At 46.7% G+C, this 16,811-nt stretch overlaps 1 long non-coding RNA gene across 1 annotated transcript; it reads right to left on the bottom strand.

The window, feature by feature from the left end:
• Positions 1-6,288: 6,288 nt before the first annotated feature.
• On the bottom strand, positions 6,289-16,504 carry LOC139084450 (uncharacterized). Its single transcript, XR_011541826.1, has 2 exons — positions 15,941-16,504; positions 6,289-12,547 (listed from the first exon to the last, which is right to left on the bottom strand). It is a non-coding gene; the product is annotated as an uncharacterized lncRNA (long non-coding RNA).
• Between the last annotated feature and the right edge of the window lie 307 nt (positions 16,505-16,811).

Raw genomic sequence — 16,811 nt, 5'->3', positions numbered from 1 at the left:
ATGTATTAGGCTGTTTGAAGTTCTCCCAAGACTCACTGATGCTCTGTTTGTTTATTTTTAATTCTTTTCCCTCTGTGTGTTAAACTTTGGATAGCTTCTATTGCCATGTCTTCAACTTCACTAATCTTTTCTTCCGCAATATCTAATCTGCAGCTAATCCCATTCAGTGTATTTTCCATCTCACACATTGTAGTTTTCATCTCCAGAAGTTCAATGTGGGTCTTTTTTATGTCTTCCATATCTCTACCTGACAGTTTATACTTAGGGAGTGTAGTGAGAGTAACTGTTTTAATGTCCTCATTAGCTAATTCTAACAACTGTGTCTGTTCTGGGTCGGTTTCAATGGGTTGGTCTTTCTCTTCATTATGAGCTGTGTTTTCCTGCTTCTTTGCATGCTTGGTAACCTTTGACTGGATGCCAATCAAGCATGGTCATGTGACCTAATTCTGGCTAATGAACCACGGGTCTAGGCCAATAATAGAAGTTCTATTTCCCTAGCAAGTGACTGGTTTAGGAGTGAGCATGTGACCTGGGTTCTGGTCAATGAACCATGAAGGACTTTTCGGGAAGGTTTCCTCACTCTTAGGAAAGAGGCCAATTCCTTGGGATGTGACCATATCTGGAGGGGACACCAGGCTGCTACATATATTGCATACTTATGGTGTGACAGGCCCTGTGCTAAATGCACCTGAAGTCGTGTGATCCTAACAGCACACCTTTAAAGTGTTTATTATCATGATGCCTATTTTACAGATAAGGAAACTGAGGTTCAGGTGGTAAATGCCCTTTCTTTCCCAAGGTCACATGGGTAGCAAAGGGCCGAGATGGGATTGGAAGCCAGGTCTCTCTGACTGCAAAACCAGTGACCTTAAAATCCTACTCTATACTGCCTCTGTGTTAAAGAAAAATAACCAAACCTCATCCAGATGAGCCCCCTTCCACTCATTGATCCATATTCGTGTTGCTCTAAGACAAGTAATTGGGGCGCCAAGGGTGCCGGGAAGCCATCCTAACGAGCTTGCTCAGCTCCTCTTCTGAAACCATCCCTGCTGGGCCATGGGGCCTCTTCTGTCAATACTGATGCCTGTCTGAGACACCCAGAACCTTCCATGGATGGGGGAGCAGCTGCTGCTGAGACTTAAAGAGAGAAAAGAGAAAAAAAAAATACAAGTCCCCTCAACCAAGCCACCACTTGGCAGACCCGGCAAATCCCTGTGCATCTGAGGGAAACTGAAAAGAAAAGACAAGATCAGATGCCAGGCGACCTGCAAGGTGCGTGGCGGGGCTCCCGCACCCAGGGTCTGCTCATCTGCATGTTCGTCAGTGCCGCGGAGAGCTGGGAAAGCTGTTCTGGCAAGGGGATGAGGCCTCTTTGCCAGGCATGCGGCTGGGGTAGCTGAGACACTAAGTTCCTGGACCTGCTCACAGGCGCTGCCCAGTCTTCGGCCCCCTGGAGGGCCAAAGTCACCCTCCAGGAGCGCGTGTTTCTGGGAAGTAGGACATCGAGCCCTCCTTTTCAAGAAGGATGGTGCAAGGTAAGGAGCACAGTCCTGGGTTGGAATCCCACAATAAGTGATTTCTCCTCTCTGGCAAATGGGATTAATTCATTCAACAAGTATCTGGGCATCTGGAGACAATGACAGTCCAAGGTCATGGGGATATAAGTAGAAGGCCATGCTTAGAGCCTGGTACCTAGTATGTCCTCAAGAAATGCAGGAACCCCAGATGGATCATGCAGGTGTCACCACCCCATGGCTGTCTTGTCCATAGGGACAGCAACATGTTAAAAAAGTCTTGGAGGCAGAGTTGGTACTCCAGCTCTGTCACAGTCACTGTCATGCAACCTTGGGCAATTACTGCATGTGGTGGTTAATTTTAGGTGTCAACCTGACTGGGCCACAGGCTGCCTAGACATTTCACCAAACAGAGTTCCAGGTGTGTCTGTGAGGGTGTTTCTGGATGAGGTTGACATCTGAAGCGGCAGACCCAGTTAGCAGATGGCCATCCCTCACGTGGGGAGGCCTCGTCCAATCGACTGAAGACCTGCGTAAAATAAAAGGTAGAGTGGGAGGGAACTTCTCCTAACTCTCTGTTTGAGCTGGGATACTGGTCTTTCCCAGCCTTCGAACTTGGACTGAAATATCAGCTCTTCTTGAGTCTCAAGTACAACAACTTTGGGGCTGTTGTGTCTCCTGGTTCTCAGCCCTTAGACTCAGACTGGAACTACACATTGGCCCTCTTGGGTCTCCAGCTTGCCAACTGCAGATCTTGGGACTTCTCAGCCTCCATAATTGGATGAGCCAGTTCCTTACGTAATATAGATAGGTAGATAGATAGATGATAGATAGATAATGGATAGATAGATGATAGATGGATAGATAGATGATAGTTAGATAGATAGATAGACAGACAGACAGATAGAGAATATTGATTCCGTTTCTCTGGAGAGCCCTAATACACGCCACTTTCCTGATTCTGACTCTTCATCGGTGAACTGATGACAATCATTCCTGCTTAGTGGAGCTGTGAGGACAAGCAATACTAGTATATATTACAATAGACTTTGCAACGTGCTATGAAGTGGATAAGTACAGGGAGCTGGGAGGCCCAAAGGAACACGTGACCCAGTCTTAAACAATAGCTTCTTATTGGAAGAGAGTGGAAGGATGAGCAGTTGATACCAGAATAGGGTATGGAAAGGATGTTTCAGGGAACAGCATATGCCAAGGCCAGGAGGTCTTATTGGAACACTGAATACAGCTCAGTATGTCTAGTAACAGATCATAGGGCCGTTTTGCATCAAATTAATAGGTTGTCTTTATCTTGAAGGCAATGAGGAGCCACTGAAAATTTTTTAGGCACAGCAGTGACATGAATCTATGGGACTTTAAACAATTCATTTTAACCTCACTGAATATCAGTCTCCTTATGACCAACATTAAAGACCTCCACCCGCCTCACTGCATTTTTGTGAAGATCAGATGACGTCGTGTACCTTAAAGGGCTTTGTGAATCACTGAGTGCTTGGCAAATAGGAGGCAGGTTTATCAACCGATAAGTCAATATTGTTATGTCAACTTCAAGGCTTTTGCGTCTCTCTAACCAATGCCACCAGTCAAACACGATATGGCATGAGCACTTATTTGGCAAACCCTAGAACTTTTGATTAAAGGTAGAGATTTGTGAGTTGCCTCCCTGGCATCTGTGTTTATCTGAGTCTTCCAAGAAGCAGATGCTAAAATTGGGTTAAACACGCAAGAGACGTATTATGAGAAATGCCTGTGAGAGACGGAGAGGGAGCCGGGAGAGGCTGGGAGAGCCGCCACCTTGATGCAGGTCTGGTCCCCAGTGGAGGATAGAGAGAAGGAAAGAAAGAAGGGTGGATGGAAGCATCTTAGACTGCAATGCAAAGCCATTCAGCAGGGCCACTAGGGAGTCCTTGAGCCAAAGTCACCTGTCAGGGGAGTCCTGTGTCTCCCAGGAATGGGCCTGCCTTAGTACCCCTTAAGAGCTTAGCCACTGGCTGGGGGCCGCCCAAGGGAAGCATGACCTCTGCATAAACGCGGCGATTGATTTCGGAGCACGGCACCATCCATCACGCTTCCTGCATCTGAGAGACCTGAGAGGTGCATTCTCATGGTGGCCACACTATCCATTACTCATTTGGTGACTATGGTCCTGATTTTTTTAGAAATCTGTTCCTTTCCTGCTCTCAGTCCAGGTGACCCAGGACTGAGATATTCAGAGCATCACTGGGGACTGTCCCCTGGATGCAGTGATTGGTGCATTCACGGACATGTGACCTAGGCTGGTCCAATTAGAGTGATTTCAGATTTGGTGAGCAACATTAGGGAAAAGATGCTGATTTCTTTTCTCTGGATCTAATTACGGAAGGATGGAATCCAGGAGTCACGGCAGCCCCACTGACCACACGAGGAGAGCCCCTCTGGGACAGGCCACACGGTCAGAGAAAGAGGAGTTGCTCAAAGAAGAGACCATTTAAGCTCTTTTTTTCAGACATGTTTGCAGCCAGAATTGCTCCCTAACTGTTCAATTTTTTACAGTCTGTGTATTCAAACTTTTTCACTTTTTTTTAACAGTTTTATTGAGGTATAATATGCAATAAACAGCACAGATTTAAGAAGTACAGTTTGATGTTTTGACGTATTTTTACACCTGTGAAATCATTACCACAATTGGGCTAAGAGCATATCCATCACCCCTCAAGTTTCTCCCTGCCTCTCGTCAGCCTTCCCTCCCATGCCATGCCTCGGGCAATCACTCATCTGCTTCCTGTCACTAAAAATAAACAATCCTTTTCTAGAATTTTATATAAATTGACTCACACAGTATACACCTTTTTTTTGTCTTGCTTCTCTCACTCAGCATAATTATTTCGAGATTGATCTCTGTTACGCTTATCCACAGTTCATTCCTTTCTACTGTTAAGTAGTATTCCATCGTATGGATATCCCAATTTGCGTATCCACTCACCTTTGATGTACATTTTGGGTTATTTCCAGTTTGGGGCTATTCCAAATAAGGCTGCTTTGAGCATTGCGTGCAAATCTTTATATGGACATATGCTTTCATTGCTCTCAGACAATACTACCTAAAAGTGGAATAGTTTAATTGTATGCTACACGTTTACTTTTTTAAGAAATGCCAAACTGGTTTCCAAAATAATTGTACAATATTCCATTCCCACCAGCAGCACATAAGAGTTGCAATTCCTTCACTCTTTGCCAACCCTTGGTAAGGTCAGTCTTCTGAATTTTAGCCATTCTTGTAAGTGTGTAGTGATATAGTCTCTTCTGGAAATTTGGACTAAAGGTGTACCCAGAGACTGCCGTAGTCGGATGTTGGCATTGAAGTAGCAAGGTCATGAGCTTGACTTCTGCCCTGGGAGGAGTAGGAAAACGTTTTGAGGAAGCAGAACCATGAGTAAGCAGAAGTCACAGTGAGTGGAGACAGCACAGAGTGGATGTACAGAGGAAAGAGGCCATGCCAGGAGAGAATCGAGATGGTTCCTAAACCTGCTTTAACTCCCAAATTAAATAATTCCATTTGGGGCAACAATTCACAGGTATCCCTTTTGGAAATGATTTTTTCTTTTCTGAACAGAAAAAGTAATATATTATCACCGGGGAAAAAATTGGAACAGAAAAAGCTCAGAGAAAACTACAAAAATAACCCCAGGTCTCATCTTCTCAAAGTAGCACATTTCCTTCCAGTCTTTTTTCCCTGCAGTCATAGCCATACTTTTTTTTTGTAAAACTGAGGTCATACTATTTGATATTCTTTTGAGCTCTTTCTCTTAACGATGTATCATGGACTTTTCGCAATACGTATTCTTCTCTAACACTCTTTTAAATGATTTCATAGTATTCCATTCTAAGGATATGCCATCATTAATTTATGCAATTCCTTGTCTGTAGAAAATTAGGTTTTTCAAGGGTTCTTTTTCCCATCGCTTTTATAGATAATGTTGCAAAGAATACAGCTGTAGCTAAATCATTACACACATAAGTGATTGTCCCCTTATAATAAATTATTAGAAGGCTGATTGCTGGGTGAAGGGGCATGCATGTCTCTTAAATCTTTTGATAATGTATTGTTAAATGACACTGCAGGAAAGTTGCAAAAATTTATATTCCCACCAGTAGTGATGAATGTGTCTGATCCAAGGAGTTTTTTTGATTGGTTCTACTGGATCTTGGAGACTATATCTCCACCGTTTGGCATGGTGTCTTGGTATACAACAGCTACTCGATACACGTTTGTTGACCCCAAGTGCAGTCACAAGGAGTGACTGAGAAGCCTTTTTTCTGTTGAGCTAAGTCGAGGGGTCTTGTGTTCTTTGCAGCCACTATAGCACCTAACAGACTTCCTGCCATGGTCGGGAAAACCATTTCTAATTTCATCAGAGAACGCAGAGCCCCCGGGCAGCGGATCCAAGCCGGAGACCCTGCCATCTTTGAGGTCATGACCTCCCGAGAGTAGAGTCTGTCTTCTCCTCTCTCTGGAACCCACTACTGAGTAGACAAAGATGGAAGAAAATGAGACAGATGGAGAGCTCCTTAAAACAATCAATTATTTCCATGCATTTGGACATGACAAAAGTACACCGGGGCCTGCGAGTTTTTAATAAGGCCTGTGCTGGGAGAGCAGCCTCGGGACCCACTGGCAGAGAATGAGACATTGCTTTCTGGAAGGCACCTACCGTGATAATGTTACCTGCCGTTTACGCCGTGGCAGAAAATAGACACGGAATCAGAGAACGTTAAATCTGAGATAATGGGTTTTTTAATTGTTTTCAAATTTTGGATGAGCATTTTAATTGAAGTGGTTGGGAGGTTAATGTAACTTTTGTATTTGATTATCTGGCAAGGAGAGGGGGAAATGAAGAAAAGTGGGGGAAATTGAGGTAGTCTTAAAAAAAAGATCTCATAACACATAGCATGATAAATTCCATTTCTGTACAATTGTTTTCATTATACGTAGTAGAAGCAAAATGATTTCTGTACATAATTAGTGCCAAGATCAGAGAAATGCTGACAGCCTGAGGTTCTGTGTTAACCCTCTGTGTGCTGAGAAGGAGGGAAAATCTTCCTTCTTTCAATAAATTTGTATTAAGCATTGGGAAAGATCTTGAAATTTAGAGTGGCCACTCTTGACAGACACAATGCCAGGCACTTTCCATATTTCCTTTTTCCATCTCACAACAATTCTACGAGAAGTTTTGTTGTCCATATTCTACAGATGAGGGACTAAGGCTCAGGAGGTTTAGGTGACCTGCTCAAGGTCATACAGCTGGTAAGAGAAGGCTTGAGCTCTAACCCAAACCTAACTGACTCCAAGGTCAGCATAATGTCAGAACAGCAGAATGGAGTCCCACATACCTAGGTTCAAATCCCCCTGTCTCATTGGCTCGATTTTATCTTCTATAATACGGTAATAGTGGCTGGCCCCATCACCTAGTGGTTAAGTTTGGCACACTCTGCTTCAGCAGCCGGGGTTCTGTTCCCAGGCACGAACCTATACAACTTGTCAGCCATGCTGTGGTGGTGACTCACATACAAATAGAGGAAAATTGGCAACAGATGTTAGCTCAGGGCAAATCTTCCTCAGCCAAAAGAAAAAAAAAGGTAGTAATAATTAAAAAATAATAATGTCACTTACCATCTGGGCTTTGGTTCTTTGTTTCGAGGATTTACTAAGAGGATGATTATCAAGCGCATTCTCGTTCCCAGAATGTGGCAAACGCTCAGTAGAACATTAGCTGTTAATATCAACAGGAATCTGTCTGTCTCTGCATAAAGCTTCTGACTATTTTCAAGGTCCCATGGGGAAAAGAAGTTTTCGAAGGTGTGGTTCCCAACCTCGGGGAGTTTACCGTGTGTTGAGACAATGGGTCGGGATCCCCAAACTTCCAGGCAGCTCCAGTCCGGTGAGTGGAGATGAGGCTGGTGACAAAATGCCCTTCCCTCAGTTTTCTAGGATTTCAGATATTCTATCTTACCAAGAAGACATGGCCCTCTGCCCCTCCCCCCCACCACCATGGATCTCCATTCTTTATTTTGGAAAACATGATCCCTTTCATCACCTGGAAAAGTATCTACAGTATTAGACTTCACCGTCTGTAGACACCGACGTTGGAAGCGGGAAATGGAAAGTCTTTAACAATCATGGAAGGTTTCACACGTCTGCATTTGGAGAAACTTTCTCTGGCAAAGATTACAGGAGCAGGCAGTTGAGGAGCTGTCAACTCTTTGGGGACTGAGGACCACTCCACAGATACTTCTGAACTTTCTCCCCCAAGACCGATGCTGCAGGCGAAGGGGGCTCGGGCAGAGCTCTGTAGTTTGTTTCCGTGCTCACGCTGCATTGCCCGCTCGGCAGTAGCGGCTGTCATCTATGGAGTATTGACCCTCCGCCCAACACTGGCCCCATCTGTCCAGTGCTAAAGGGACTTGAGGGAAAATGGGTCACCCGGCTGGTCACTGATGAATGTGGGATTTGAACCTTCGTTTGCCAGACACGGCAACTGTGACTTTCTGCTGTTGCTTCCTCCACTCACATCAGCGAGACGAGGATTAAATCCCAGTTCTGGCTCTTTTCCTTCCTCTTAAAGAATAGCCCAGAATTCTCTCCGAATACCCGACATGAAATAGAACAGATCCCTTTACTTATCCGTCTCCCACAACAGACAGTGAGCTTCTTGGCCTGATATATATTAGGTGCTCAGTAAATGTTTGCTGAGTGACTGAATGAATGGCTACCACAGATACAGCCACCGTATGTCAAAGGTTTTAAATACAAATTTTTAATATTCTGCCCCCTTATGAATCATTTCGTTTATTTTGGATCTGGTAAAAATGGGCGCTGTGGGGCTGGGGTCTTCATGTTGGAGAGGAAAAGGGAGTACTTTGGGATTTTAACGCAAAAGAGATGGTCTTGGGAAAATCACTTAACCGTTCTGAGCATCCATTGATTCACCCGGCAAACTGGGATAACACGTCAATAAGGAGCGGGCACATTCTTACTTCCTTCATCTCCCCACACACATACCCCTCTCTCTGTCTCTCTCTCTTTCTCTCTCTCAGGGCTGTCCTCTGGCATTGGTTTTGTTTGCAGCCAGGGAAGCGGGATGAGGTTACCTGGGGAGGAAGAGAGACGGGATGGCCAAGGGTCTGGACCCCACTGAACCTGAGGTCTGGAACGGGATCCTACAGCAAGTGCTGGCCCGAAGCTGACGGCGACACTCAGGACGGCCTGTGCTATGTGGGGCGCAAACAGAACAGCTGTGAGGCCCAGTGGCCTGTCTCCTCACAATCGCCTCCTGGTGCCACGGCACCGTCCTGGCATCCCCAAAACCAGAAGCTTTGGGAGCACCGGAAGGTGACTCCCTGGCATAGACTTTGGTGTCCTCATCACGAGCACAGCGGTGACCGTGTCACCACTCCAAGGGGCTTCAGTGGCTGTGGCCCTGTGGAGCCAGAACCAGCTGCTGCCATGTGGTGAGTGAATCCACACTCAGCTTGAGGGCATAGGCGAGAGCGGAGGACACAAGGGTGGGGCGGGGGCTTGCTGTCCCACGTAAGTAGGATGGGACTCCAGCCAATCAAGCTGAATGTAGAGTCGCATCACTGCTCACAAGCCCCACTGTTACCACTCGTTCTGGGCTGCCATCATCTCTCACCTAGATCCTTGCAGGAGCCTCCTGACTGGTCCCACGGCTTCCTCCCCTGCCCCCCACCGACTGTTCTCAACACTGCAGCCAGAGGAGTTGTTAAAACCTAAGTCAGGACTGAATGACTTCCCTGCTCTGGATTCTGCAATGGATCACCATTTCATTCAGAATACAAGCCAGGCTCCTTAGGACGGCCAGGAGGCCCACGAGACCCAACACCTGTGCCTTTCCTGCCCCCGCCTCCATGACTCTGTCCTCATTCACTCTGCTCCTGGACACTGGCTTCCTTTCTGGTCCCCAAAAACACCAGACCTACTCTTGCCTCAGGGCCTTTGCATATGCTGTTCTCTCTACCTGTTATATTCTTCTCCAAAATAGGCATATGGCTCACTTTTCACCGTTTTTCGGCAAATGCCACCTTTTCAGAGAGGCTTTTCCTGACCACATTTCCTAAAATTGTCACCTCCCCCTAACCCATGCTCACCACCCCCATCCCACGCTTTATGTGTCTTGCACTCCTCACTGTCTGACATACTAGATACACTTGTGTATTTGTTATTGTGAGTTAACCCTCAGCCCACGAGAATGTCAGCTCCATGAGGGTGGGGAGTACGGTTTGATGGTCTGTCTGCTTTTCTGCTGTATCCCCAGTGCCTAGAACAGTGCCTGCCATAAGCTGGGTGCTCAGTCAATATTTGTTCAATGAATACATGAATGAATGAATGAACATATGAATGAATACAGAATATGTGGCTCTTTTTATCACCCACAGGTGTGCGCTGACTCACATGGGTTACGCTGCCTCATAGGGCCAACATGAGCATTAAATGAGCTCAGGTATATAAAGTGCCTGGCACACAGTAGGCACTCAATTAGTGGTAGTTATTATTATTGTTGCCATTGTTGTTGTTGCTATCTATCTTCTTGGCTCTAAACCTCTGGGATCCTCTCTGATCCCTTGCACTGTATTCCCGGCCCCCCCGCCCCCTGACTTGGTTCTCACTGGTCTGTCTCCTCGTTGATCAGTTCTTGTCAGCCCGTGATTGTCCTCTCTTCCTGTGCTCAGGGGAGGAGTCTATTCCGGCAGGCCTCTGGGACCCCATTCTGTGTCTCCACCTGGTCTGCCTGGCTCCCTGGAAAAGGGAATAACTGTGAATCACTTCCTCCCTGAACCAAAGACCAAAAGCATCGTTGACAACATGCACCAGTTCCAGCGACCAGCAGACCTTTTCAGACGGGACAAGCTGCAAATCAATTCTCATTTCTTCCAGGTGAGAGGGAATGGCTGCGTGGTGACCCAGGGGGCCCCGAAAATCTCCCACAAGAAATCACTTCGGCTTCTACTTTTCTGCTTAGATGAGCTGCCGGCTTCTCTGCAAACTCGGATCTTTCTCCAAATGATTCACAGAAACAAGTGCTCCCCAAGGGCAGAGGCAGGTCCACCCCCATGTGCTGGCATCCCGTGACAGAGCAGCAGCCACTAATCACATTAAAAATAATAACAAAGTCATGATGGCAATAATAATAGTTAACCTTTATAAGCACTAATCAGACGCCAGACCCTAGACGTATATAGCAAGCTAATTAATCCTCACCGCACCCTTTAGAGAGGAGGAAAACAAGGCACAGAAAGGTTAAATAACTTGCCCGAGGTCACACAGCTAGCGAGTGGAGAAGCCAGGATTTCAACTCAGGCAGTCTGGCTCCAGTCATGGAACAGATGCCATCTGGCCCAACACTGCTGGGTGCTGGGAATAGAGAAAGGAGCAACAGATGACATACCCTGCGCTGATAGAGTTTATGGTCCACTGGGGGGCGGGGGCACTAAACCATTAAATGGACACACTGGTGGATCGCTACAGGTTGCCGTGATGCCACGAAGGGAACCCTTTGGGCTTCCTCTCGGAATAAATGATACCTTTGGAATTCACCTTCACCGGGACTCTCTGCTAGCTTGTAGACCAGAGAAGCCTGGGCTTAGAGAAGCCAAGTGGCTACTGTTTCTGGGGCATCCCCTTTGTGCCAGGTACTAACCAGCATGATTTATGCCCAAACTCCCCTCACTCCTCATAGGAGGAACTATTTTTGTCCCCTGTGACAGATGGAAAACTGAGACTCAAAGAGTTTGAGGGACTTGCTCGAGGTCTTCTGACAGCCGCAGGCAGAGCCAAGACTGAAGGCGGGGGTGTCAAGTCTTCTTATCAGATTATAGCTCACATTTCTCAACCTCAGCACCATCGACATTTCAGGCCAGATAATTCCTCACTGTGGGATTGTCCTGTGCATGGGAGGATGCTGAGCAGCTTCCCTGGCCTCCACCCACCAGACGCCAGCAGTGCCCCCTCCCCCCAAAATGCCTCCAGACATTTCCCAGTGTCCCCTGTCGGAGAGGGGGGCTCAGTCCTGTCTGAAAGCCACGGCTACAGACGCCCACCCATCCCCACCCCAGACTGCGTCCTACTCATCTCTGACTTCCGAACACCCAGCACAGTATCTGGCCCAAAATAGATGCTTAATTAAAGTTTGTTACATGAAAGGATGGAAGAAAGGAGGGGACGAAGGAGGTGGGACAGAAAGAGAGGAAGAGAGGGAAGGAAGAAGGAAAGAACGCCGAAGTTCCCCCCATGTGTGTATCACTGAAAGTCTGTAGGTAAATCAAGCCAAATTGATTTTGTAACCCAAATCCTATTTGAAGTCCCCTGGGGGACAGTCAGGGTTTCAGGGAATCTTGTGAGAAATTCTTACATGAAACAAGCAGTCTTTCCTGAAGAGTGATATGATTCGGTGTACACATACAAACATACAAACACATGCACACACGCATGCGCACGCACAGGTGAAAATGCACCCCTTGCTCCCTCCCAGTGGAATTCAGTTACCCATTTGGCAAAACACCCCAGGGGCTCCTCCAGGCTTCTTCACGGGACAATATTTATCAGTGACTGATGGTTACTATGACCAAGAGGGTCCCAGCCAGCCTGGGATACACTTCTCGCTACCGCATTGCTCCTGCTTTCAGCTCCGCAGGGTGTGGCTGATAAACCAGAAACTCCCCAGCTCCGCGTTTCCCTGGACTCAAGGCCTGCTTTTCCGTTTGTCCGTTTCCATCAACAGAAGCACCAGCTTTTCTGGGACAGATGTTTCCTGCTGGTACTTTCTGCATCCTGAGCAGGTGGCCCCGTTCAAGCTGTATTGTCGGACAAGCCTTTCAATCAAGGCTTTTCTTCCTGGGTCTGAGTGATGGACAGCACGGAAGGGAGCGCTGACGTGGAATCCAGGCAGGAGAGAATCGTGGGGTCTGCCGTCTTCCACGTGCTTCCAGAGGAAACCAAGATGAGTCCTTGTATTGGGCGCCTGGGGAAGGGCATAGCAATGAGTGACACACTGGGACTCAAATCCTGCCTTCCACACTTACTAGCTGAGTGACTTTGGAGGAGTTACCATAGGTCTCTGGGGCGCAGTGTCCTCCTGTTAGAGGAGTTACTCTAAATAGAGTTACCAGTGCGACTGACCTCAGAGATAGCTAGACGTATGGTTGGCCAGTTCCAGGCACGGTCACAGTAGGCAATACTTATTAAAGTAAATGGGAATTCTAGACAAAGCAGTGTGATGGGGAGGTGACAGTCACAGTGATTTGATTTGCCACGTGAGGAATTGCCTTGCCGACCTTAAGCATTGTCAACTTGATTTAGAAAGGGGTGGGGTTGTGAAAAAAATAACTGAAACTTGCTTCCCTCCGGCTACTTCCTGTGACCACGTCAAAGGGAATTCCTACGCAGCAGGACAATGCCAGGGGCGGCCTCGCTTCCTTTATCATCTGGAGTTTGGGCTCTGTGTTTTGAACAGGCATGGACGGGAAGTTCCTGGCTCAGAATGATTGTCTCGAGTTTTCCTAGGAACAGAGCTGGTATATAACTCTGCAGGGCAGTGGGGAAATTCTTCCGGTGTCGAGAAGCCTGATGTTTATGGTACAAGATGTGAGACAAAACCCCTCACTTTGTGTCTTGGTCCCATGAGTCAGAGTCTGTGTGACTTTGGAGGTGCCTCTTAACCACTCTGGACCACCTTGTAATGGATGCCTTGGGGTGTTTCTCCAGATCACTTCCCCCTTTCTCACCAAGAGCACCCACTCACATTTTCCTGGGGATAACCCTACCCCCGACCCCTATCTTCAGCTCTGTTTCCAGTGGGGTTGATCCTGCCCTCAGCTCTCGAGTGAGCCCTAATTGGCTTAACCCAGTCAGTGCATATATCCATCATCTGCTGTGATTGGTGGAGGGATGGGCACCTGACCCTGTTCACCCCCATGAGACACGAGGAGAGGTTTTCTGAGGTTTCTAGGACAGACGAGTGCTCTGTCCTCCATAAGACCTGTCAGAAGAGCTCGTCTGTCTCCCTTTTGGGCACTGTGATGTGAAGATATGAGAATAGGAGGCCACTATGAGTCAACCTGAGGATAAAGCCAATAAGGCAGCAGAAAGAATCATCCAGAAATGAATCCAGAGCCATAATGACAGCATGAACCCCTGGATCAAACCCTTCCTGAACTAGAATATCCCACAATTCAGTAATGTGAGCCAACAATCTTCCTATCCCTCCTCCCCTATTTCTTTTTTCCTTAAGCCAGCTCAGGTTGGATTTTCTGTTGTTTGTAACCAAAATATTCCTAAGTAGTATGCTCCGTTTTCTTTGCCATACTCCCTCTCCAAATTTTTGGATGAACGAAACAAAATAATAAGGAGTGTGAAAATGATACATAAACTGTAAAGCACTGTGCCAATTAGATGTGATGCAAATCAGAACAATCACTATGGCTGCCTCGAGGACTTCCCAGCCCAGAATAATCCAACTTGCAGCAGATGAGGAATATTTCCTTACATTCCACTGAAATATATTAGTTTCATTATGTTGAAATTATTAGCTCATGCATTGATAATGGCGGTTAATGGAGCTAACAGTATTATTCTCCTGTAAACAGAAGTGTATGTAATTAACAACTCTGTTAAGGCTCCTTGTATTCACTGGTATGAATTACACCCCTGTCCTCATCAGTGTGGTCTGGTCTGAGTAATCTAAGTGAAAACAGACTTCCGATCTCCAAGGAGAGAACTCTGAGCCCTCACCATCTTCACTGACTGCCGGTTGGCAGCCCTCATTGGCAGAAGAAAGAATGGGGTTGTGTTCTAAGTCCACCACTGAACCTCTACGTGATCATGGATACGTCACTTAACCTCTCTGGGCCTCAGTTTCCCCACGTATAAAATAAGGTTGACTTACCAGAGATTCTTAGCTTTTGGTGAACACCTGTGAGAAGCTGCTGAAAATTCTGGCTCTTCTCTAGAGAAGTGTGTTTCTACCTTTTCTGTATAGAATCATTTATATATTATTGCAAGAGGCCCATGGAAACCCCCATTTGCTTTTCCTTGTTCATCAAGCCAAACCAACAAGTCAGAAATCCAGATCAAATGACCTCTAAGGGCCCTTCAAGCTCCATATTTTAAGGGTCCATGATTCCATGGTTGCACAGAAGTGACACAGTCATTTTGAGTTTCAGAAAGACTACTTAACTGAAAGCTGGAAATTCTCTGGGCATGGGTGTCATTGGTGAGAGGCTAGAACAGGCAGTCAGTGAGGAAACTGTTGAGTCATTTGGTAAGAGCCGATGTGGCTCAGATAAGAATAAGAAAAGGGGATGGATTGGAAAAATAGCCAGAAGGCCGGACTTGGAATAAGATTAGATGTAGAGGAGGAGTCGCAGGATTCTAGCTATCATTTAGGATTAGGTTCAGCTTGGAGGAAACTCAAAATTACAGTGGCTTACACAAGAAAGAAGAATCTTTCTTCTGAGGTGAAAGACATCTAGAAGTAGACAGTCCAAGGTTGTTTGGCAGCTCTTCAATATTTAGAGAACCTGGTTCTTTCTATCTGTTCCACCCCCCTATCATATTCATTATACCCTCAGGGTCCAAAATAGCTGCAGGAGTTCCAGCCATCACTCCTGTGTTTCAGGGCATACGAAGGAAAACAAGTGAGAGTACAAAATGGAGCCCCCTTAAAGAGCTTCCCTGGAAGCTGTGGGGGAGGCTGGGAAGTGTGGCAATGTAGTGATTTGCTAGGGAGACTGCTCAAGACTTTTTACTAAGGAAGAAGGGAGAATGGGGATTGGGAGGCAACTGGCCATTTCTGCCGCAGCTTCCCTTTACAGAGACACAGGGAGGGGGAGGGGGATGGAGGCGAGTCAGATCTGGCGAGGAAGATAAAGAGTTCAGCTTGGGACATGCTGGGTTTGAGTGCCTGGGGACTAACCGTGAGAGTTGTCTGGGAGACAGCTGAATACACAAGTGTGAAACTCAGGAAAAAGGCTTGGGCCAGAGCTAAAGCTTGGAGAGCCACTGAGATGCAAGGGACGTGTAGAACGAATCATCTCAAAACCTAACTCTGATGATCTCAAACTTCCCTGCCATCCTTGAAGGAGTTCAAGGTCTTCTCACAGCTCTCAAGATAAAGATGAAAATCCTTAATGTCATCAACACTGATTTTCATATTCCAGCCCCTGACCACCACCTTCCTCCCACACCATGTGCCCCTTTGCTCTCTGAGCCCCGGACACGCCCCTCCCTCCTCAAGGCCCTTGGGGATGCTGGCCAGTATCCCGTCTCCATCTCTACCTCCGCCTCTGACATTCTTACTACACTACCTCTGTTGACCTTTACAAGCCTTGTAATACTAGAAAAGTGGAATACTCACCCCATTTCACAGATGAGCATAACACCAGTTCCAAGAACGTGGTCACACACCTAGTAAGTGGCAGAGCCAGAAATCAGAGCTGAGGTCTTCCAGCAGCTGGTACCCGCTTCTCTCCACGCCGCGCACCAGACTGCTACCATTGGGTGGCTGCATTCTCCAACAAGAAAAGATGGACAAAGAGAGAGAGAAAGAGATCCCCAGACACTCAGAGAGCTGACTCCAGTGAAGGACTTGTTAGATCAGCCCCGACAAAAGCCGGCCCCATCCCTCCTTTCTCCCTCCCTCCCTCTCTTCCCACATCCCAGAGGAACTTGATTAATCCATTAGGTTTAACCTCTTTTAACTTCCTGATTAGTTACATTTATAAACTCCATTTGTTTTTGCTTTCTCATCAAGCCCAACCAACACCCCCAGAAAAAAAACTAGGCCAATTTTCGGAGCCACTGATTTACTGCAATTTCTGAAAATCAGACCGAACTGAGGAGAGACAGGCCTGGAATTTCAATTCCTCCTGTTCACGTTGCAGGCACCTTTGCTGGACGGGAGAGAAGGGAAACAGAGAATGGAACAAGAAGGGCAAGGTCCCAGATCTGAGCAGGGCAGCAAGACACCACGCCTGCTAATAAAGCAGATTGATGCATTCTGTAATTTCCATCTCCTGGCTGAGGAACAAAGCTACAAAGTACAGTAACAACAACAACAAAAACTAAAGATGAGAGATGATGTATTTTTATTGGTGAAGTGAAATCTCACAGTGAGAGTATGGGTTCCCTCCTCCCATTTCCCTCCCTACAGTGTGTGGTCCACACAGCGGCTGGAGAGGATATTTAAAAATTAATTTTTATTGTGACAAAAATAATGCATGTATACA

This window comes from Equus przewalskii, chromosome 7, assembly GCF_037783145.1.
Source record: "Equus przewalskii isolate Varuska chromosome 7, EquPr2, whole genome shotgun sequence".
Taxonomy (NCBI): Eukaryota; Metazoa; Chordata; class Mammalia; order Perissodactyla; family Equidae; genus Equus; species Equus przewalskii.
Note: the sequence above shows the minus strand (reverse complement) of the source record. Positions and strands in the feature narration are given on the sequence as shown.